General features: G+C 40.4%; 1 long non-coding RNA gene across 4 annotated transcripts in view; it reads left to right on the top strand.

Annotated features, from left to right (window-relative positions):
- Positions 1 to 18,834, top strand: part of LOC112931254 (uncharacterized) — a 36,967-nt gene that overhangs the window by 1,539 nt on the left and 16,594 nt on the right. For all 4 annotated transcript variants that reach the window (XR_011996572.1, XR_011996570.1, XR_011996571.1 and 1 more), the window contains exon 2: positions 18,002 to 18,118. This is a non-coding gene — a long non-coding RNA (uncharacterized lncRNA). The remainder of the gene's footprint in view (positions 1 to 18,001; positions 18,119 to 18,834) is intronic.

The raw sequence follows: 18,834 nt of genomic DNA on the forward strand, positions 1-18,834 counted from the left end.
CTCTGCCTGTGTCTCTGCCTCTCTCTCTCTGTCTGTGTGTGTGTGTGTGTCTCTCATGAATAAATAAATAAAATCTTTTTAAAAAGAAGAAAATATTTAAAAAGAACAAAAATGGCATGCCTTAGTGGCTCAGTCCATTAGGTATTTAACTCCTGATTTCAGCTCAGGTCCTGATCTCAGGGTTGTGAGATTGAGCCCCACATTGGCCTCCATTCTGAGCATAGAGCCTGCTTCAGATTCTCTCCCTCTCCCTCTGCCCCCTTGCCCCTAGGCCACCCTTGTCCTCCCATGCACTCTCTCTCCTCTCAAAAAAAAAAAATAAAAGGATTGCTGGGTGTCCCAGTGGGAAGCTAGACATTATTCAGGTTATCTGATTCTGTGGGGTCTTATATTAGTGCCTTTCATCATCTTTGAGCTATTTTACAATTCCATAAGTTACAGGATATTGACAATAATGCAAATAATTCTTCTCCATAAATATGCAAATTATGTTTGTAGGGATTCTGTTGATTTTTGTTCTGTGGATATTGGCTGGTTTCACCAGTTTTGCATATGTTAAAGCAGATTTACTTAAGCATTCCTAACTGCCTATGTAGTCTGGTCCTTTGATTACTTCTTTGAATTGGTGGCAACATCTTACTGGTTCCCACATTGATTAATGAGTTAAATGAAAAAACAATATTAAGATTTTATTTTTGGAGTGCTTGGTGTGCCACAGTCAGTTAAGCATCTGACTTTTGATTTCAGCTCATGTGACCTCAGGGATCAAGCCCTCAATTAGCTCCACACTGAGCATGGTGTCTGCTTGAGATTCTCTTTCCCTCTCCCTCTGCCCCTCCTGCTCGTGTTCTTTCTCTCTCCCCCTCCCTCTTTCTCTCCCCCCCCCCAAATAAATATTTAAGAAAAAAGATTTTATTTTTAAGTAATCTCTACACCCAACATGGGTCTCATACAACCCCAAGTCTCACGCTCTACTGACTGCCAGCTAGGTGCCCTTTGAATGAAATTTTTGACATGTGTTCATTTTATATCTGAGAGTCATGGTTATACAGTTTTGTTAAAAATTTAACAACTACCATTAGGTGCTATTAACTTCTCTTCCATTTTGTTTCCAGTACCTAGTTTCACATCTTTCTGATGGACCTACCTCATTTGTTTCCTTATTTCCAAGTCAGTCTGTCTGTATTGAAAACTACCATGCCTACTAATCACAAATTAATGCAAATCAAAGTAATGTGTGTAAAGGTGTTATGAGCCTGTAGATTTATAAACTTTACAGCAGAAGTCCAATTAATGGCAATAGAGGAAAAATTAAGGACTTTTTAAAATTATGCTATGGATGATACACTGCCACCAACTAACATAGATAAGAACATCTATTATTTGCTAATCTTGAAATTAATTTTTTTTAGAATTGTGAGCACATGAAATAGTTCCTTAGTCTAATTACTTTGTATCAAAACCAATGTATTTGAAATATACAAATACTTTTATTCAGTCAAGGTTACAATCAAGGCAAAAGCTCAGTGCTTAACCCCAAAATTAACACTTACAAATAAATGACTACAGAGCACAATTTGTTAACTTGGCCTTTAGCTATTGTATTAGTTGTTGTATTTCATCTATAATTACACGGATGGAGAGTATGTGCTCCCTGGCGATTATAACTGTCCCATCTGTGTAATTATAGATGAAATACAATAACATTTCTTTCCAAGCCCAAAAAGATGGTTGACTGCTAAATTTTAAAGAGTTATGTCTTACTGTTCCAGAATATTACTCTTCCTCTTATTTTTTCCATGCCCTTTGTCAAAAAGTGAGTTTCACTCCTTATGTTAAGAGTCAGGCTGGCGTTTTGGCTTTTACACAACACCTTGAGCACATAAAGGGCCTGAGACGGTCTACACCAGATCATAGCTGGTTAAACCTCCCAGGATAAGAATACTCCACACACTTTCTCCTTCTTCTCCAAGGCCCTCAGGGATCAACTGACTTCTTAGTCCATTTTGTCTTGTTACATGTTTTTCTTTTATTTATTTATTTATTTATTTATTTATTTATTTATTTATTTATTTATTTATGATAGTCACAGAGAGAGAGAGAGAGAGAGGCAGAGACACAGGTGGAGGGAGAAGCAGGCTCCATGCACCGGGAGCCCGATGTGGGATTCGATCCCGGGTCTCCAGGATTGCGCCCTGGGCGAAAGGCAGGTGCCAAACCGCTGTGCCACCCAGGGATCCCCTCTTTTTTTTTTTTTTTGAGATTTTATTTATTCATGAGAGACACAGAGAAAGAGAGAGAGGCAGAGAGGCAGGCAGAGGGAGAAGCAGGCTCCATGCAGAGAGCCCGATGTGGGACTTGATCCCGGGTTTCCAGGATCAGGCCCTGGGCTGAAGGCAGTGCTAAACTGCTGTGCCACCGGGGCTATCCGTTTTTCATTTTATACATATATACATATACACACACACACACACACACATATATATATATATATATATATATACACACACACGTATATACACACATTTGCCTATGTTTTCCAGATTTCCTTTAATGATATATATGTAATTAAAGAATACATATATATATAAAAATATATAATTAAAGGATAAAAAGTATACATATATATGTAGGAAACATCATGGTAAAACGAATAATTCAAACAGTTACTGTTTACATTTTGGTATTAGATCTAACCTTTTTTTCTATGCATAGGCTTTTTTGCTTATAAATATTGCATGTACAATATTACTTGAATAGCCAAACATGTTTATAAACATTGTGCTATTATTTCATTCATTTTAAAACATTTATTGGGGGCAGCCTGGGTGGCTCAGCGGTTTAACACCACCTTCAGCCCAGGGCCTGATCCTGGAGACCCAGGATCTAGTCCCACGTCAGGCTCCCTGCATGCAGCCTGCTTCTTGCTCTGCCTGTGTCTCTGCCTCTCTCTCTCTCTTTCTCTCTCTCTGTGTCTTTCATGAATAAATAAAATCTTTAAACAAAATAAAAATAAAACATTTATTGGAAGTCCACTCTGTTCCTACAACGTACCAGTTTGCCAGGATTCCAGAGTGAGCCAACAGACATGCTCCGTGTCCTCAAAGAGCGTATTCTTTAGTAGTAAAGACATTTACCCAAAAAATCACTTCAAATAAATATATAATTATAAAATGTGATAACTGATATTGTGTTAATAAGGATATAAATTCAGCTGCTCAAATAAAGACACAAAATAGCAGTGCTGTAAACAAGATAAATATTCATCCTCTGTCAAGTAGCAGTTTGGGTGTAAGCAGTCTCAGGCTGCATGGAGATGGGGGAGACCTAGGCGCTTTCAGTTTGGTCGTCCCACCACGTGAGGAGTGTAGCCCTCGCCTGTGTTTCCGATATGTCCCTCTAGTAGTTCCACATGGCACCAATCCCAAGAGTGAAAGGATAAGGAGCAAGACGCCCTTCTCTTTAAAAGAGATGTCATTTTTGTGCCATGGCATTTAGCAAAGTGTGTGCTTCTTTAAGCATTAACTAATGAGACTTTCAGTCAGTCTGATATTAAATTTCATCGTGGTGCTGAACATAAACAATGTAATAGATATATGCAAAGTGATTAGGTGGTAAGGAAACATCTGTGATTTCATTTGGTGACAGGATCACAGTCCCTGCTAATATTTCTGTGCCTTCTTGCCTTTATGCATAAATAAAACAGATGCTAAACTTCAGTTAGCAGTTCATGAAACTACAGATGTGATTTTTTTTTTTTTCCCATTCTAATTCACAGGCTCCGGGAATTCTATCGACAGCTTCTCTAAGTTGAGAACCTCCTACCTGGGGTGCCTAGGTGGTGCAGTTCATTGAGCCTCTGACTTGGCTCAAGTCATGATTTTAGGATCATGAGATGAAGCCCCACGTCAGGCTCCACACTGAGCTCAGAGTCTGCTTGGAGTTTCTCTCTCCCTCTCCCTCTGTGCCCCTCCCCACTGCGCATGCACTCGCTTTCTCTTGCATGCTCTCTCTTATATATATAAATAAATCTTAAAAAAAACTTTAAATATATATTATTATATTATATTATAATTATTATAATATATAGTATAATTATTATAATATAATATATATATTATATATTAAATATATATTATATATAAAATATATATATAAATATTTTTTTAAAAAATTTCTGCTTTAAGGGAACACCCCAAAATTTGCACATATCACATCTGCCCATATCCCATTGGTCAGAATTTGGTTTTCTACAAGGGAAACTGGGAAGTAAATTTTATTCAAGTCATCCCTGTGCCCAGTTAGAAATCAGGAGTACCTATGGTTATTGAAAATGAGAATGGATATTCTCATTCTGGGTTCAATGAGGTACCCCTAACAAAGAAAGAAACTTACACTATGAAAGAGTTTAACAGGGAGTCCTAATCCAGATTATGGAATCAGGAAACTATCTCAGAGAAAGTGATAATGAAGCTGAGATCTGAAAGTGTAATTAATAATCATAGTGACATTTGCTACTTAGTGTTTACCAAGCAGCGGGCGTTCTTCTAGGGTGATACTCGCTTTAGGGTGACTGTTGAGGTTTTAGGACTGCAAGTCCAGCATCCTGGGAAACCCTTCCGTCTGGGGCAAACTGGAGGGTTGCCACTGTGCTGGTGCCGTTGTTACCATCCACACTTTACAGAAAAGGAAACCAAGGCATGAAAAGGGTAAGTTGCCCCGAATTACTCAGCTAGTGACTGGCAGAGGCAAGATTTCCATGTAGCAAGGCTGCTCCAGAATCGACCTGCTTAACCACTGGTTTGGTTTGCGTGGGCAGCCATAATAAAGAGCCACAGACTAGGTGGCTTAAACTACAGACTTGTATTTCCTTACACTTGTAGAGGTTAGATGTCCAAGATCAAATTGTCAGCAGGGTTGATTTCTTAGGAGCTTCTCTCCCTGACTTGTAAATAGCCCCCTTCTCCCTGTGACTTTACATGCTCTTTCCTCTGCGTCTATGTCCTAATATTATCTTTTATAAGGACAGCAGGGATCCCTGGGTGGCGCAGAGGTTTGGCGCCTGCCTTTGGCCCAGGGCGCAATCCTGGAGACCCGGGATCGAATCCCACATCGGGCTCCCGGTGCATGGAGCCTGCTTCTCCCTCTCCCTCTGCCTATGTCTCTGCCTCTCTCTCTCTCTCTCTCTCTCTCTCTCTCTCTCTCTCTGTGACTATCATAAATAAATAAAAATTTAAAAAAAATATATATAAGGACAGCAGTCTTTGGATGAGGACACACCCTAATGACCTCATTTTTCCTTAATTACATCTTTGCACACCCTGACTCTAACAGTCCCCTTTTGAGGTGCTGGAGGTTAGGACTTCATATGCATTTAGGGGGAATGCAATCCAAGCCCAAACGACTACTATCTTCTGCTACCAGGCAAAGGGGATGGTGTTCCACAAGACAGAACTGCGTGTGCACGAACCCTGAATCAGCAAAAGGTCCGGTGCATTCGAAGAGTGAATGCCTGTGCCGCTGGCATTTACTGAATTTGCAGGAGGTTGGGCCAAGTGAAGGTGGAGAGGTAGGCAGGAGCCAAGTGATGTGATGTGTTGTAGGCCAGGTCGAGATGTGAGGATTTTGTCTTAAGTGCACAAGGAAGCCCTCAAAGGGATTAAAGCAGGGGTTTGGCAGACTTTATTTTTTTTTAATTTTTATTTATTTATGTATTATAGTCACAGAGAGAGAGAGAGAGAGAGAGAGGCAGAGACACAGGCAGAGGGAGAAGCAGGCTCCATGCACCGGCAGCCCGACGTGGGATTCGATTCCGGGTCTCCAGGATTGCGCCCTGGGCCAAAGGCAGGCGCCAAACCGCTGCGTCACCCAGGGATCCCTTGGCAGACTTTAAAATCCAACTTAGATTTTAAAAGACAGCTCTGGTGTCTCTGGACATAGGGAGACTGGCTGGGAGCTAATGGCAGGAGACTGGGAGCAGTGCAGTGGTGGAGGGAGGTGGAGAAAAGTGGGTGGGTATCCACAGTGAAGGTCGTGCCAGGGGAACTTGCTGGTGCATGGAAGGAGTCAGGGAAAGGGAGCCTCCTGCTTCGTCCACCTGCAGAACCCTTTTCATACCTGTATCCACCTTCTGCCTTCGAGGAGCCAGGCACCACTCCGCCCACAGAAGTACATCTTCTGAGTGCCCGAGCATGGTGTTTGCACTTCCCTCGGCAGTGGTTGGTCCAGGCCAGTGCATGTGTCCCTGTTCTGGCCAACAGCACTTAGGAAAAAGTCTCCCATGGGGCTTCTGAGAAATTCGCCTCGCTAATAAAGGTACGATAAGCCACTTATGAAATATTCTTGCCAGAAGTTCAACATAAATCTAAGCAAGCATCTAAATCTAATTTTGAAGTTCATGAGAAATGCAAAGACCAGAGGAACAAAATAAATGGCATCATGAGGAAATACACCAGAATAATTCAAAAGAAAAACACAATGCCATGAGAACCAAGTTGAGGGCATGCTCTAAATTAAAACGGACCAGAGAAACCTAAAACCAAACACAGTGTATGAAGCTTGATTGGATTCTGGTTGTAAAAAGATAAGTAATAAAATACATTTTAGGGGCTACTGAGGAAATTCTAACTTGGACTGAATATTAGGTGATACTAGGGAATCACTGTTAATTTTTCTTAAGTGAGCTATTATTGTGGATCCGTAGGAGACATTCTTAGTCAACATAGGCTGATGGGGCATGTGGATGGATCAGTCGGTTAAGCATCTGACTGGCTCAGTTGTGATCCCGGGGTCCTAGGATCAAGCCTGACGTCAGTGTCGAGCTTCACGCCCAGCAGAGAGTCTGCTTGGCCTTCTCCCTATGCCCCTCCTCCTTCCAGCGTACCCCCACTCAGCCTTGCTGTCTCTCTTAAAAAAATAAATAAAATCTTTTTTTTAAAAAAAAGGAAATATAGGCTGAATCCTATAGGGGTACAGTGTCATGATGTCTGCAACTTAATTTCAAATGCTGTAGGAAAAAGAGTGAAGGAGAGAGATTGAGCAATCGTGGCCTGTGGCAAAAGGTTGTCAATTGTTGAATCTAGGTAGCGGGGATATGGTTCATCATTGTACTGCTCTCAGCTTTTCTGTGTGTCTAAAATTCCTCCACATGAAGAGATGAGGGGGCAGAGACACAAGGAAGACGCATACCTCTTCTTCCTCTAGATGTTGGCAGTTTTGAATGTGCCACTTCCAGCTGGAGCAGCCATGGTGGGGCCATGAGGGAGACTAGCATCTGGCTAGTGAGCATCTGGCTGAAATGCTGACCTGGCTCTGGGGACCTACTGACATTAGCAAGTCGGTGCGTTTTCAGCCGTTGGAGCTGCCTTCCTCTCTGTTATGTGAAATAATCTATTTTCCTTACTATTTAAGCATTTTGAGTTGAGCCATTATCTCTAGTGGAGATAGGGAAAAAAACTGAAAATAGAGTCATTGGGGGTGGAGGGGCTGCTGGGAAGCCAGGAGACAATGGTGGTAGAGATATAAATCATGATTCGTATACGGTGCTCTCTGCTTACTAAAATATAATATGAATTTTCCCATATCGTTAAGATTCACTTATAGACATTTTTAATATTTTGGAATAAGTAATATGTTCTGTGGTAGATTAAATAAGGCCACAGATTTTTTTTTTTAAGATTTTATTTATTTTTTAGCAAGAGAAAGAGAAAGGAAGGGCTGGGCAGGGAGAGAGAGAGAGAGATAATCTCAAGCAGACTCCACACTGAGCACAGAGCCCAACTTGGGGCTCGATCCCAGGACCCTAAGATCATGACCAGAGTCAAAACCAAGAGTTGAACGCTTAACCGACTGAGCCACCCATGTCCCCCTGAATATGGCCACAGGTTTCTTACAGCTACTCTCATCAAGAGGTGGAGTCTGTTCCCCACCCCCTGAAGCTGAGCTGGGGTTTTGGGGGGTTTTTTTGAAGCACAGTTAACATTCAGTGTTGCATTAGTTTCAGTTGTACAACAACATAATTCAATGATTCTATGCATTAATCAGTTCTCGCCACAGTAAATGTAGCCACCATCTGTCACCAAACAACATTATTACAATATTATTGATTTTATTTCCTATGCCATCCTTTCCATCTCTGTGATTCATTTGTTTTATGCCTGGAAGTTTGCACCTCTTAGTCCCCTTTATCTGTTTCACCCATTCCCCCCATCTACCTCTCCTCTGGCAACCACCAGTTTGTTCTCTGTGTTTGAGTCTGTTTGGGTTTTTGTTTGTTGCTGTTTGCTTGGGGTTTTGTTTTGTTTTTTAGATTCTACATAGAAGTGTAATCATGTGGTGTTTGTCTTTCTCTATCTGAAATCTGAGCTGTCTTTGACATTTGCTTTGACCAATAGAAGATAACAGAAGTTACATTATGCAAGTTCCAGAGTGTAAGCCTCAGAAACCTTGCAGCTTCCACTTTCCCTGTCTTGAACACGTCTCCGAGTCTTCTATGTGAGGAAGTTGGTCTAACCTACTAGAGGGTAAGAGGTCACAGGGAGGAAAACGAGAGCCAAGACCAACTGACAGCCGTGTGAATGAGGCCAGCTTGGACCTTTGGGCCCATCATATCTCTCAGCAGAGCGCTACCATGTGACCGAGGCCAGGTAAACAAGCAGAAGAACAATCCAGCCAACCCATAGAACCAGGAGAAATAAGAAGTCGTTGTTATAAGTCATCAAGTTTTAGGGTTGTTTGATATGTAACAATTGATTATGAATGCAATTTCCATGGTCTAAAAAATTTTAAATATAAAAATACCTAAGTGAGGACTCAAAGAGATAAAAAAAAATTTAATATAAAAATACACAAGTGAGGACTTAACGAGCTATTTGTACACAGATGTTCATAGCAGCATCATTCATGATAGCCAAAGGGTAGAAGCAAACCACATGTTCACTGATTAATGACTGGATAAAAAATACGGTATATACCTACAATGGAATACTATTCGGCCTTAAAAAGGAATGAAATTCGGGATCCCTGGGTGGCGCAGCGGTTTAGCGCCTGCCTTTGGCCCAGGGCGTGATTCTGGAGACCCGGGATCGAATCCCACGTCAGGCTCCCGGTGCATGGAGCCTGCTTCTCCCTCTGTCTCTGCCTCTCTCTCTCTCTCTCTCTCTCTCTCTGATGACTATCATAAATAAATAAAAATTAAAAAAAAAAAGTTAAAAAAAAAGGAATGAAATTCTGACACATGCTATAATATGGACGTTAGGTTAAGTGAAATAAGTCAGTCACAAAAGGACACGGACTGTATGATTCCTCTTACATAAAGTACCTGAGAGAAGTCAAATCCACAGAGATAGAAAGAATGGTGGTTTCCAGGGCTGTAGAGAAGGAGGGGGCAGTTATCCTCCGATGGGTACAGGGTTCGAGTTTGCAAAATGACAAGACTTCTGAAGGTGGATGGTGGTGATGGCTGCACAACAACGTGAATAGACTTAATGATGCAGAGCTGTATGCGGTTAAGATGATAAATTTTGTTATGTATATTTTACCACGATTAAAGATAGTGGTGAAATTCTCCAACCCATTCCATATCTGCCCCTCTCCTCACTCTCCCATGACCCTTCGTTAACCATGCTCCATGGCAGTTTAAAAACTATGTCCACCAATTCTGGAATACTCCTTTCTTCAAGAGACTAGGCTTCAATTTCTCTCCCCATGAGCATGAGCTGGATTTGCTTCTAACAAGGAGAATGATGTTCCACCTCTGAGTTTAGGTGCTACAAGGTCTGCACTTGCCATCTTGGGATCCCCACCCACACCTCACCCGTCACCTGCAGTTGGGTGTGTGAGCAGCCCCAGGGAGAGGCCCGTGCAGCAAAGAACCCAAGCCTCCTGCCTGCCAGCAGTCACGGGTGAGCTTGGAAGTGGATGTGCAGCCCCTGCTGACGGCCGCAGCCCCAGCTGACAACTTCCCTGTGGCTACAGGAGAGACCCTGTGCCAGAGCCACCCAGCAAAGCCACTTCCTGACCCCTGGCCCTCAAAAACCATATGAGGTATTAAATATCAGTTGTCTTAATCCATTAAGGTTTCAGGTAATTTGTTATAGGGACATAAATAACTAATACAGCATCCTTTCCTTTATTCATGCAGATATAATGCAAATAGGAATATAGATTTCATTCTCTCCCTGCAACTTCTTACATAAAAGATAGTATGCTGTTCATATGATCATAATTTCCCTTAGATATTTCCATAGAAGTTCATAGTGAGTTTCACCCTTTTTTTATTAGTACATACTGGTTAATTTAACCAGTCTTCTAGTGGTGGACACTTGTTTTTCTCTACTCATTGCCTATGACAACCAGTGCTTAAATTATTAGGTTTGTGCACTATTTTTGCATGCAAAGGCCTAAATAAATTCCCAGAAGTAGAATTTCCGGGTCAAAATTATGTTTTTGATAGATGCTGCTCAATTCTCCTCGTAGGATTTACGGCATTTTGCACTACTACTAGCAGTGGGAGAACCCAGTTCTCTGCAGCAGCCTTGCCAAAAAGTTTGGGCTTTTTTGCCTATTGAATAAGTAAAAAAAAAGTAGTATTTCAGTTTAGTTTTAATTTGCATTTCTCTTATTAAGAGTAAAGATAAGGGGCACCTAGGTGGCTCAGTCAGTTAAGCATCCAACTCTTGATTTCGGCTCAGACATGACCTCAGGGTTTCCTACTTGAGGATTCTCTCTCTTTCCCTCTCCCTCCACCCCTCCCCTTGCTTGTTCTCCCTGTCTCCAATAAATAAATCTTTTATAAAAAGGATTCTCTATCTCCCTTTGACCCTCTCCTCCCCCCTAAAAAAAAAAGTGAAGATGAGCATCTTTTCATAGTTTTAGAATTACTCTTATATCCTTTCCTATATACTTTTTTTATACTTTAAACATTTTAACTTAAAACACACACGTCATTTATCAGTTTTTAAATATTGACAATATTTTCAATATTTACATATATACGTAAACCCTGTGAACAACGTGGGGCTTGAACTCAACCCTAGAATCAAGAGTCCCACACTCTACCAACTGAGCCAGCCAGGCACCCCTACTAACCAATATTTTGACATAAGGCCAAAGCCTTTTCTTCGGTCCTGGTGCCCTCACCGGGGATCCTTGCTGTCTCTTTTTTGCATACATCACACCTATAATGCGTTACCCACAGTTTCAAATTTCAACTTCTTTAAAGGGGCATGAAATCTTAAAGAGTCTTGAACATCCGGTACAGCTTTCTTTCTTTTTTTTTTTTTTTAATAGTTACAGGGTAGAATTTAGTAATTCCATCAGCTGCATATAATGCCAGTGCTCATTACATCAGGTGCTCCCCTTCATGCCCATCACCCAGGTACCCCATCTCCCTACCTACCTCCCCTCCAACAACCCTCAGTTTGTTTCCTAGAGTTAAGAGTCTCTTACGGTTTGCCTCCCTCTCTGTTTTCTTCTTATTTTATTTTTCCTTCCCTTCCCCATGTTCATCTGTTTTGTTTCTGACTGACTTATTTCACTTAGCATAATATCCTCCAGTTCCATCCGCGTAGCTGGAAATGGCAAGATTTTGTTCTTTCTGGTGACTGAGGAGTATTCCAGTGTGTGTGTGTGTGTGTGTATACATATATACGTATGTATATATTTGCTACATCTTTATCCATTCATCTGTCGATGGACCTCTGGGCTCCTTCCATAGTTTGGCATCTGTGGACACTGCTGCTGTAAACAATGGGGTGCAGGTGCCCCTTGGGATCACTATGTTTTGTATCCTTTGGGTTAATACCTACTAGTACAATTACTAGATCCTATGGAAGTTCTATTTTTAACCTTTTTTGGACCTCCATACTGTTTTCCAGAGTGGCTGCACCAGTCCACATTCCCACCAACAGTGCAAGAGGGTTTCCCTTTCTCCACATCCTTGCCAACATCTGTTGTTTCCCAAGTTGTTAAATTTAGCTATTCTGACTGGTGTAAGGTGGTATCTCATTGTGGTTTTGATTTCTATTTCCAATGCTGAGTGATGTCGAGCGTTTTTTCATGTGTCCATTGGCCATTTGTATGTTTTCTTTGGATAAATGTCTGTTCATGTCTTCTGCTCATTTCTAGAAAGGATTTTTTTTTGTTTTTTTGGGTGTTGAGTTTGCTAACTTCTTTATAGATTTTGGATACTAGCCCTTTATCTGATAAGTCATTTGCGTATACCTTCTCCCATTCTGTAGGTTGTCTTTTGGTTTTTGTTGACTGTTTCCTTTGCTGTGCAGAAGCTTTTTATCTTGATGAAGTCTCAACAGTTCATTTTTGCTTTTGTTTCCCTTGCCTCCAGAGATGTGTCCTGCAAGAAATTGCTGTGGCTGAGGTCAAAGAGGTTGCTGCCTGTCTTCTCCAGGATTTTGATGGATTCCTGTCTCACATTTAGATCTTTCATCCATTTTGAATTTATTTTTGTGTGTGGTGTAAGAAAGTGGTCCAGTTTCATTCTTCTGCATGTCACTGTCCAGTTGCTCCAACACCATGTATTGAAGAGACTATCTTTTTTTTCCATTGGATATTGTTTCCTGCTTTGTCAAAGATTAGTTGACTGTTGAGTAAAGGGCCCGTTTCTGGGTTCTCTGTTCTGTTCTCTTGATCTGTGTGTCTGTTTCTGTGCCAGTACCATACTGTTTTGATGATCACAACTTTGTAATACAGCTTAAAACCCAGAATTGTGATGCCCCCGCCATTGGTTTTCTTTTTCAACAGTACTTTGGCTATTAAGATACCTAGGAATAAACCTAACGAAAGAGGTAAAGGGTCTGTACTCTGAAACTATAGAACACTTATGAAAGAAATTGAGGAAGACACAAAGAAATAGAAAAACATTCCATGCTCATGGATTGGAAGAACAAATATTATTAAAACGTCTGTGCTACCCAAAGCAATCTACACATTCAGTGCAATCCCTATTGAAATGCCATCAGCATTTCTCACAGAGCTGGAACACACACTCCTAAAATGTGTATGGAACGAACCTGTCTTTTCATAAGCTTTGCCCACTTTTCTATAGGTTACAGGCCTCCCATACTGATTTATAGTAGCTCTGTGTACATGAAAGAGATTAGCCCTATGTCTGGGACATAGATCACTTTTTTTCCCAGTTTGTTTTGGCTTTGACTTTTCTTGTAGAATCTTCCCATGTACAAATTTTATAATATATTTTTATATAGCCAGACTTCATCAATATTTACTTTTATGGCTTCTAGATTTTGAATCATCATTATAAAGGCCTTCCCATTAAAAAATGTTTTTAATCTTTGTTTTCTTCTAGTACTTTTATAGTTTTAGTTTTTATATTTCTTTGTCTTTCTTGAGTTTTTTTGAAGGAGACAAATGTTGCAAAGACATAGATCCAACTGTTTGTATCTTTCTACTTGTCTTGACATCATTTATTCATGGGTCTACCTTTTCCTCTTTGACTTGAGATGCTTCCCTTTCCATGGAATGAACTAACATATGTATTTGGTGTCTATACTGTTCCATTTGTCTATTAATATTCTAGTACTCTCTTAACTATTGCATAAAATATGTTTTCATATATATCTGCTAATACTGGTGCTTTCTCATTGCTCTTTTCCCTTGCCAGTGTTTTCCTGGCCATTGTTGTTAATTTTTTCTATTCGACCTTTAGGATCAGTTTTTCTATTGAAAAAAAAAAAACTGAAAGTATTTTTATTGGAATTATGTTAAATTTATATTTAACTTATGGAAAATAGGTATTTTTATTATACTGAGCCTTCATAAATATTTTTGTTGACACTATTATAATTTATCTTACTGATAGATGTAACACTATTGATTTAACTGTGCTCTTGTTATTTGATCCTTCCCCAATTTTTGATTTTATATATAATTCTTAGATGAAACACTAGTTTAATCTTTGTCCATATCTGTGATATTATTACCTTGTGATAAAGTCCTAGAAATAAAATCACTAGTCAAAGGCTGTGGACTTTTGGGGGACCTGGGTGGCTCAGTCAGTTAAGCATCTTTCTTTGGCTCAGGTCATGATCTCAGGGTCCTGGAGTCTAGCTCTGTGAAGGGCTCCCTGCTCAGTGGGGAGTCTTCTCTCCTAAAACCCACCCCTCCTCACCCCTTGTTCTCTCTCTCACTCTCTCTCTCAAATAAATAAATAAAATCTTTAAAAAAAAAAAAAAAAGGCTGTGAAGTTTTAAGATATCTGACATTGCCAAAATTATTACCAAAGAAATTATATACTCCCACAAAGAAATTATGATGAAAGTGATTGATATATTAAAATTTTTTAAAGTCATGGTAATATGTAAAAAGTGATATCTCACTTTTAATTTTCATTTATGTGACTGTTAGTGAGATAGGACATTTTTTCTTTACTACATATTTATATTTGATTTTCAGTGATTTAGTGTCAATATCCTTACTCATTTTTTGTTAAAAAAACTAGTAGTTAAAAAAAAAAACCTAGTTTATTTCAAAGTATAATTTTTTTCTTACCCATTTTTTAAAAGTGTATTTGTTCATTTGAGAGTGAGAGCACGTGCATGCAAACACACATACACCAGTGGAGAGAGGGGCAGAGGAAGAGAATCTTCAAGCAGACTCTGCTGGGTGCATAGCCCAACTAGGGGCTCAATGCCCCATTGACCCCCCCACCCCCACCCATGAGCTCAGGACTTGATCAGAAACCAAATGTTGGTTGCTTAACCTACTGAGCCCCCGAGGCGCCCTTTTCCTTACCCATTTTAAATGCTGATGGTCTTAATGTTTTTCTCTTTGATTTGGATGAGCTTTTATATATTAAGACTGTCAAATCTATTAAGGCTTACCATACTTGTGTCAAATATTTTTCCAGTTTGTTGCTTATTTTCAGTTGTTTATAACATGTTTTGTTGTGTGTAATTTAAATGAAATCATACAGAAACATGTATAGTAGAAAGTGAAATTTCTCTCTGCCCCAACCCTCTCACTTCTGCTAAGAGATATGTGTGGTGATGTTTTTTGGACATTAAATTTTTAGGCCTTCTTTGTTGTCAAATTATATATATATATATATATATATATATATATATATATATATATATATAACTCTTCCTTTGTTCATTTCTTCTATCAGTTTATGCTTAGAAAGACCTTCCCATACTGCAATCTGAGATGGAGGGGAGCCAAAGTGAATATAGAGAAGCCAGTGAGTGGGATTTTGAGGTTGTCTGGGCAAGAGGTTATTGTGGCTTGGACTGAGATGGTGGTCATGAACATAAAAAGATATGGACAAATCAATATATAATTTGAAGATCAGCTTGCTGACAGACTGATGGGGGAAAGTAATGGAGAAAAGAGAGAAATAAATGATGGTTCCTGGATTTTTGGCATATGTATCTGGTGGAATGACGTATCTTTTTCATTCCTGAGCTGAAGAATGTGAAGTCTTTTAGGGGGATTGAGGACATTTTGGTGCATGATACTTTCCCAAAGATATTCATAGACATGTGACCCCCTTTTGTGGGGTCCTTAAATACAGGTTGGCATATCTTTCAACTCTCTGTGGCTAAACTTGGTCTTTTTAAAAAAAAAAATTTATTTTATTATTTTACCTGCCATGTTTTAATGGGCCTGCCTACTTTGTAGGAATGTTCTTTTGTGTTTACAAAGTGTTCTTGAGTTTGTCTCGTGTTCTCATTGATGACTCCTACCTGGATACTAATATGGGCCAAGGTTCTCCATTCCCTGGTCAGTGGGAGCCTCAGAAGGAGGGTGTTGGGCACTGGAGGATCACAAACATGGGTGGGGAGATACTCCTCAGTGCTTTCTGCTGTTATCAGATTGTTGCAATGAGGGCCCTCAGGCAGTTCCCGAGGGCTGGTGCTGCATAACTCACCACCTCCTTTTATTTCAACATAGAGGTCATCAAAGGAGAACCTAGTTTAAGAGTGTGTAGCCTGGAATAGCTAGTTTGGAACTAATCAGTAAAAACACAGTCAGCAGGTTTGTTTTTGTTGTCCTTGTTGTGGTGCACAGTGCCCAGTGAAACTTCTAGTCCTCCTTGAACTCCACAAACAAGATTCAGAGGCCACCGCCCTTTCAGTACCTCACAGCAACACCAGAGTCCCTACCATGGGGGAAGAAGTAAAGGTTGTTGCCTCTGATCCCCCACCCTCTACAATCAGTCCGCTGCAGGCATTGGACCACTCTCCCTGAATGACCTGGAGAAGCCCTCTAACTCCCTGCCGAAGGGACATTAACCTAGTTGTTTTTCTGAGAGTGACAGTGGCTTCTGTGGAGCTGTGCTATGCGCATGGATTCTTCCAGCAACCAGTAGAACGCGCCAAGAGAGGGAAAGGTTCATTAGAGTTAGAAATGTAGTCTGTGGTCTTCGAACAGCTTTTCTGGGCAAAACTAACTAATCCTTCTAGGGAAATAAGCAGCCTAGGTCGTTCGGAAATTACATTCTAGCTGCTGCACAATTCTATTGCATAATCAAAGGTCACACCTGCAGCCAAATTAAATATGTTTGTCACTAAGGATATTTCCATCCCGCAAACAAAATACTGTGGTATTATACTTCTCCCTCTTCCTGGAATGTCCTTGTGTGCTGTATCTTCAAGGAGGCCATTTGGCAATGTTCCCAAATCCCTGGCCTTTGACCAGCCACCTCCTGCCTCTCCAGACTCCCAAGAGAGCTATGTGGGGGGACATTGCTGGCAAGTGAACACTGTTTTTTCTTTTTACACTGTTTATACGAGCCCCACTGCTGAGCTTGTCTGGATCACTTCAAAGACAAAAAGAGACATAGACAAACCCAATGAAAATGGTGGGACCCAAAACCTAGATCAAAGTGATGAAGCTGTAGCCCTAGGCTTTCCTGAGGCTATGGCTGCAGGAAGAGACTCCCAAGCTTCTCCTTGTTATCAAAAGTCCTGTTGCCCTTTACCCACCTCATGAACCTCTAATCATCCTATGAACCCCAATTCCAAAGCCTCATGCTTTCTGAATTTGCCTTGACCCCAACCCCATCCAAGAAAAATGAGCAGTTCCTTCATTTGTGATCCTGTCTGCATTTCTCTTTGATCACTTTACTAGGTCTTATTGTGGTATCTGTTTATGTGGCCCGCTTCCCAGACACCAAAAGTAGACTCTGCCTTATTCCTCTTTTTATTTCCAGCACCTGGCCAAGTGCCCGGTGTTGGGAGGTGTTCGGTGTAGTATGCTGAGAGCCATGTTTTCTGGCACTGGAAACAAGGCACCTGGTTGTGCAGTGTGTGCAGTGCACAAACACGCTGGGCCAAGGGGGTGAGTGGGGCTGGTGTGGACTGGTTTGGGGCTGTCTCTGAGGAAAGAGAACCTGTTTTTTCCCACAGAGGCACAAGTTGGCAGGGCTGTTATGAGCCCAGAGGGGATACCTCCTAATTTGCAACCAAGATACTACACAGACTTGCAATCTTCCCGATTGCCGACCCAGACAAACCAGACCCAGCAGAATTGCAGAATGTGAAGAAATTCAAGCTTGAAAGGAATAGTTTCCCTTGTGAAAAGTTTCCACTACTCATCTAATAGGCAGCCCTTCCTGTTATCTGATTTTGGAGAACTTACCGTCAATTATGAATAAGAGGAATCTGAATGCATTATGCTTTCCAATGTAGGGTACTCACCCTCAAGTACAATTTTAAAAATGTATACAATTACGCAGTTTTAGACCTGAAAGTAATCTATTGATGTTTCTTGTGAGCATTTAGTATTGTCTATATGCTTAGCACAGACTAGCATATAAAAATTAACCAGTGTCAAATACCTATTTAGTAGCAGGTTTTTCATTTGCTAAAAGGGCATCTACCATACAATTCTATCAGAAACAGAAAGAGGCAAAGTGGTCACTGTGTTAGTGCAATTGGAGTTTTATCCACCTCACTCTTTGGTTTTCGCTGTAGAAGCTGCCATTTCTCTAGTTTTTTACCCTCCTTTTATATGTTCACAGCTACCTACTGAAAACAACCAACCAACCATTTTGAGGATATCATTGCTAGATTGGGAACACCCTGAGGAAAGGAAATAAGTCTCAATCTTGTGTTTATCCCATGGCTTTTATAGCAGGGTAAGTAGTTGTTCAATAAACCTTTTAAAAATGAAAGTAATGAATGAAGGCATTAATAGGAGGTAAGGAGAAGTAACAAGAAGCCTTGCATGCTGTGATATTTTATTTAAAAATTTGGGAAAAAAATGTCAAAATATTAACATTTTCTAAATCGAGTGGTGGATATATGAGTACACATTATCTTACTGTCTGTGCTGTTTTTCATATTTAAAAACTCCTATAATTTGAAAAACCAAGATGAACAATAAAGGTAATAATAGTATGACAAAAGTGCCTTTCTTCAAGTATCTTGTCATTACATATTTCAGGTACACATGATTGCAGAAATCTATTGGGCTATACATTTTTTAGGAATTGACTGAGTAGAAAAAAAAAAGGCAACAAATAACTCTAAAACGAGAAAAGCAGGAGACCAAGACCCTTCTGAGTGTGCCATCTATTTTCTGTTTGGACCTTGATTGATCAAGGGCCTGGACCATGACATCCAAGTTTTACCTCCTCCCCAGTAGTCAGTACCCAGACTTCTGTCCTTCACTTAGCAGATCCCAGAAGAGAACCTTAGAGAATTACCTGTAAATACTAACCCCCTCTCCATAGCTGGCATCCTCAGCTCTAAGTCCTCTTGTTCTCTTCTTTCCTACCATGAAGTTATAGAAACAGAAGTGGTAAGTGACTGCAAAACACTTGAAAATATATTGCCAGCATGAAATAATTAC

This window comes from Vulpes vulpes, chromosome 13, assembly GCF_048418805.1.
Source record: "Vulpes vulpes isolate BD-2025 chromosome 13, VulVul3, whole genome shotgun sequence".
Lineage (NCBI taxonomy): Eukaryota > Metazoa > Chordata > Mammalia > Carnivora > Canidae > Vulpes > Vulpes vulpes.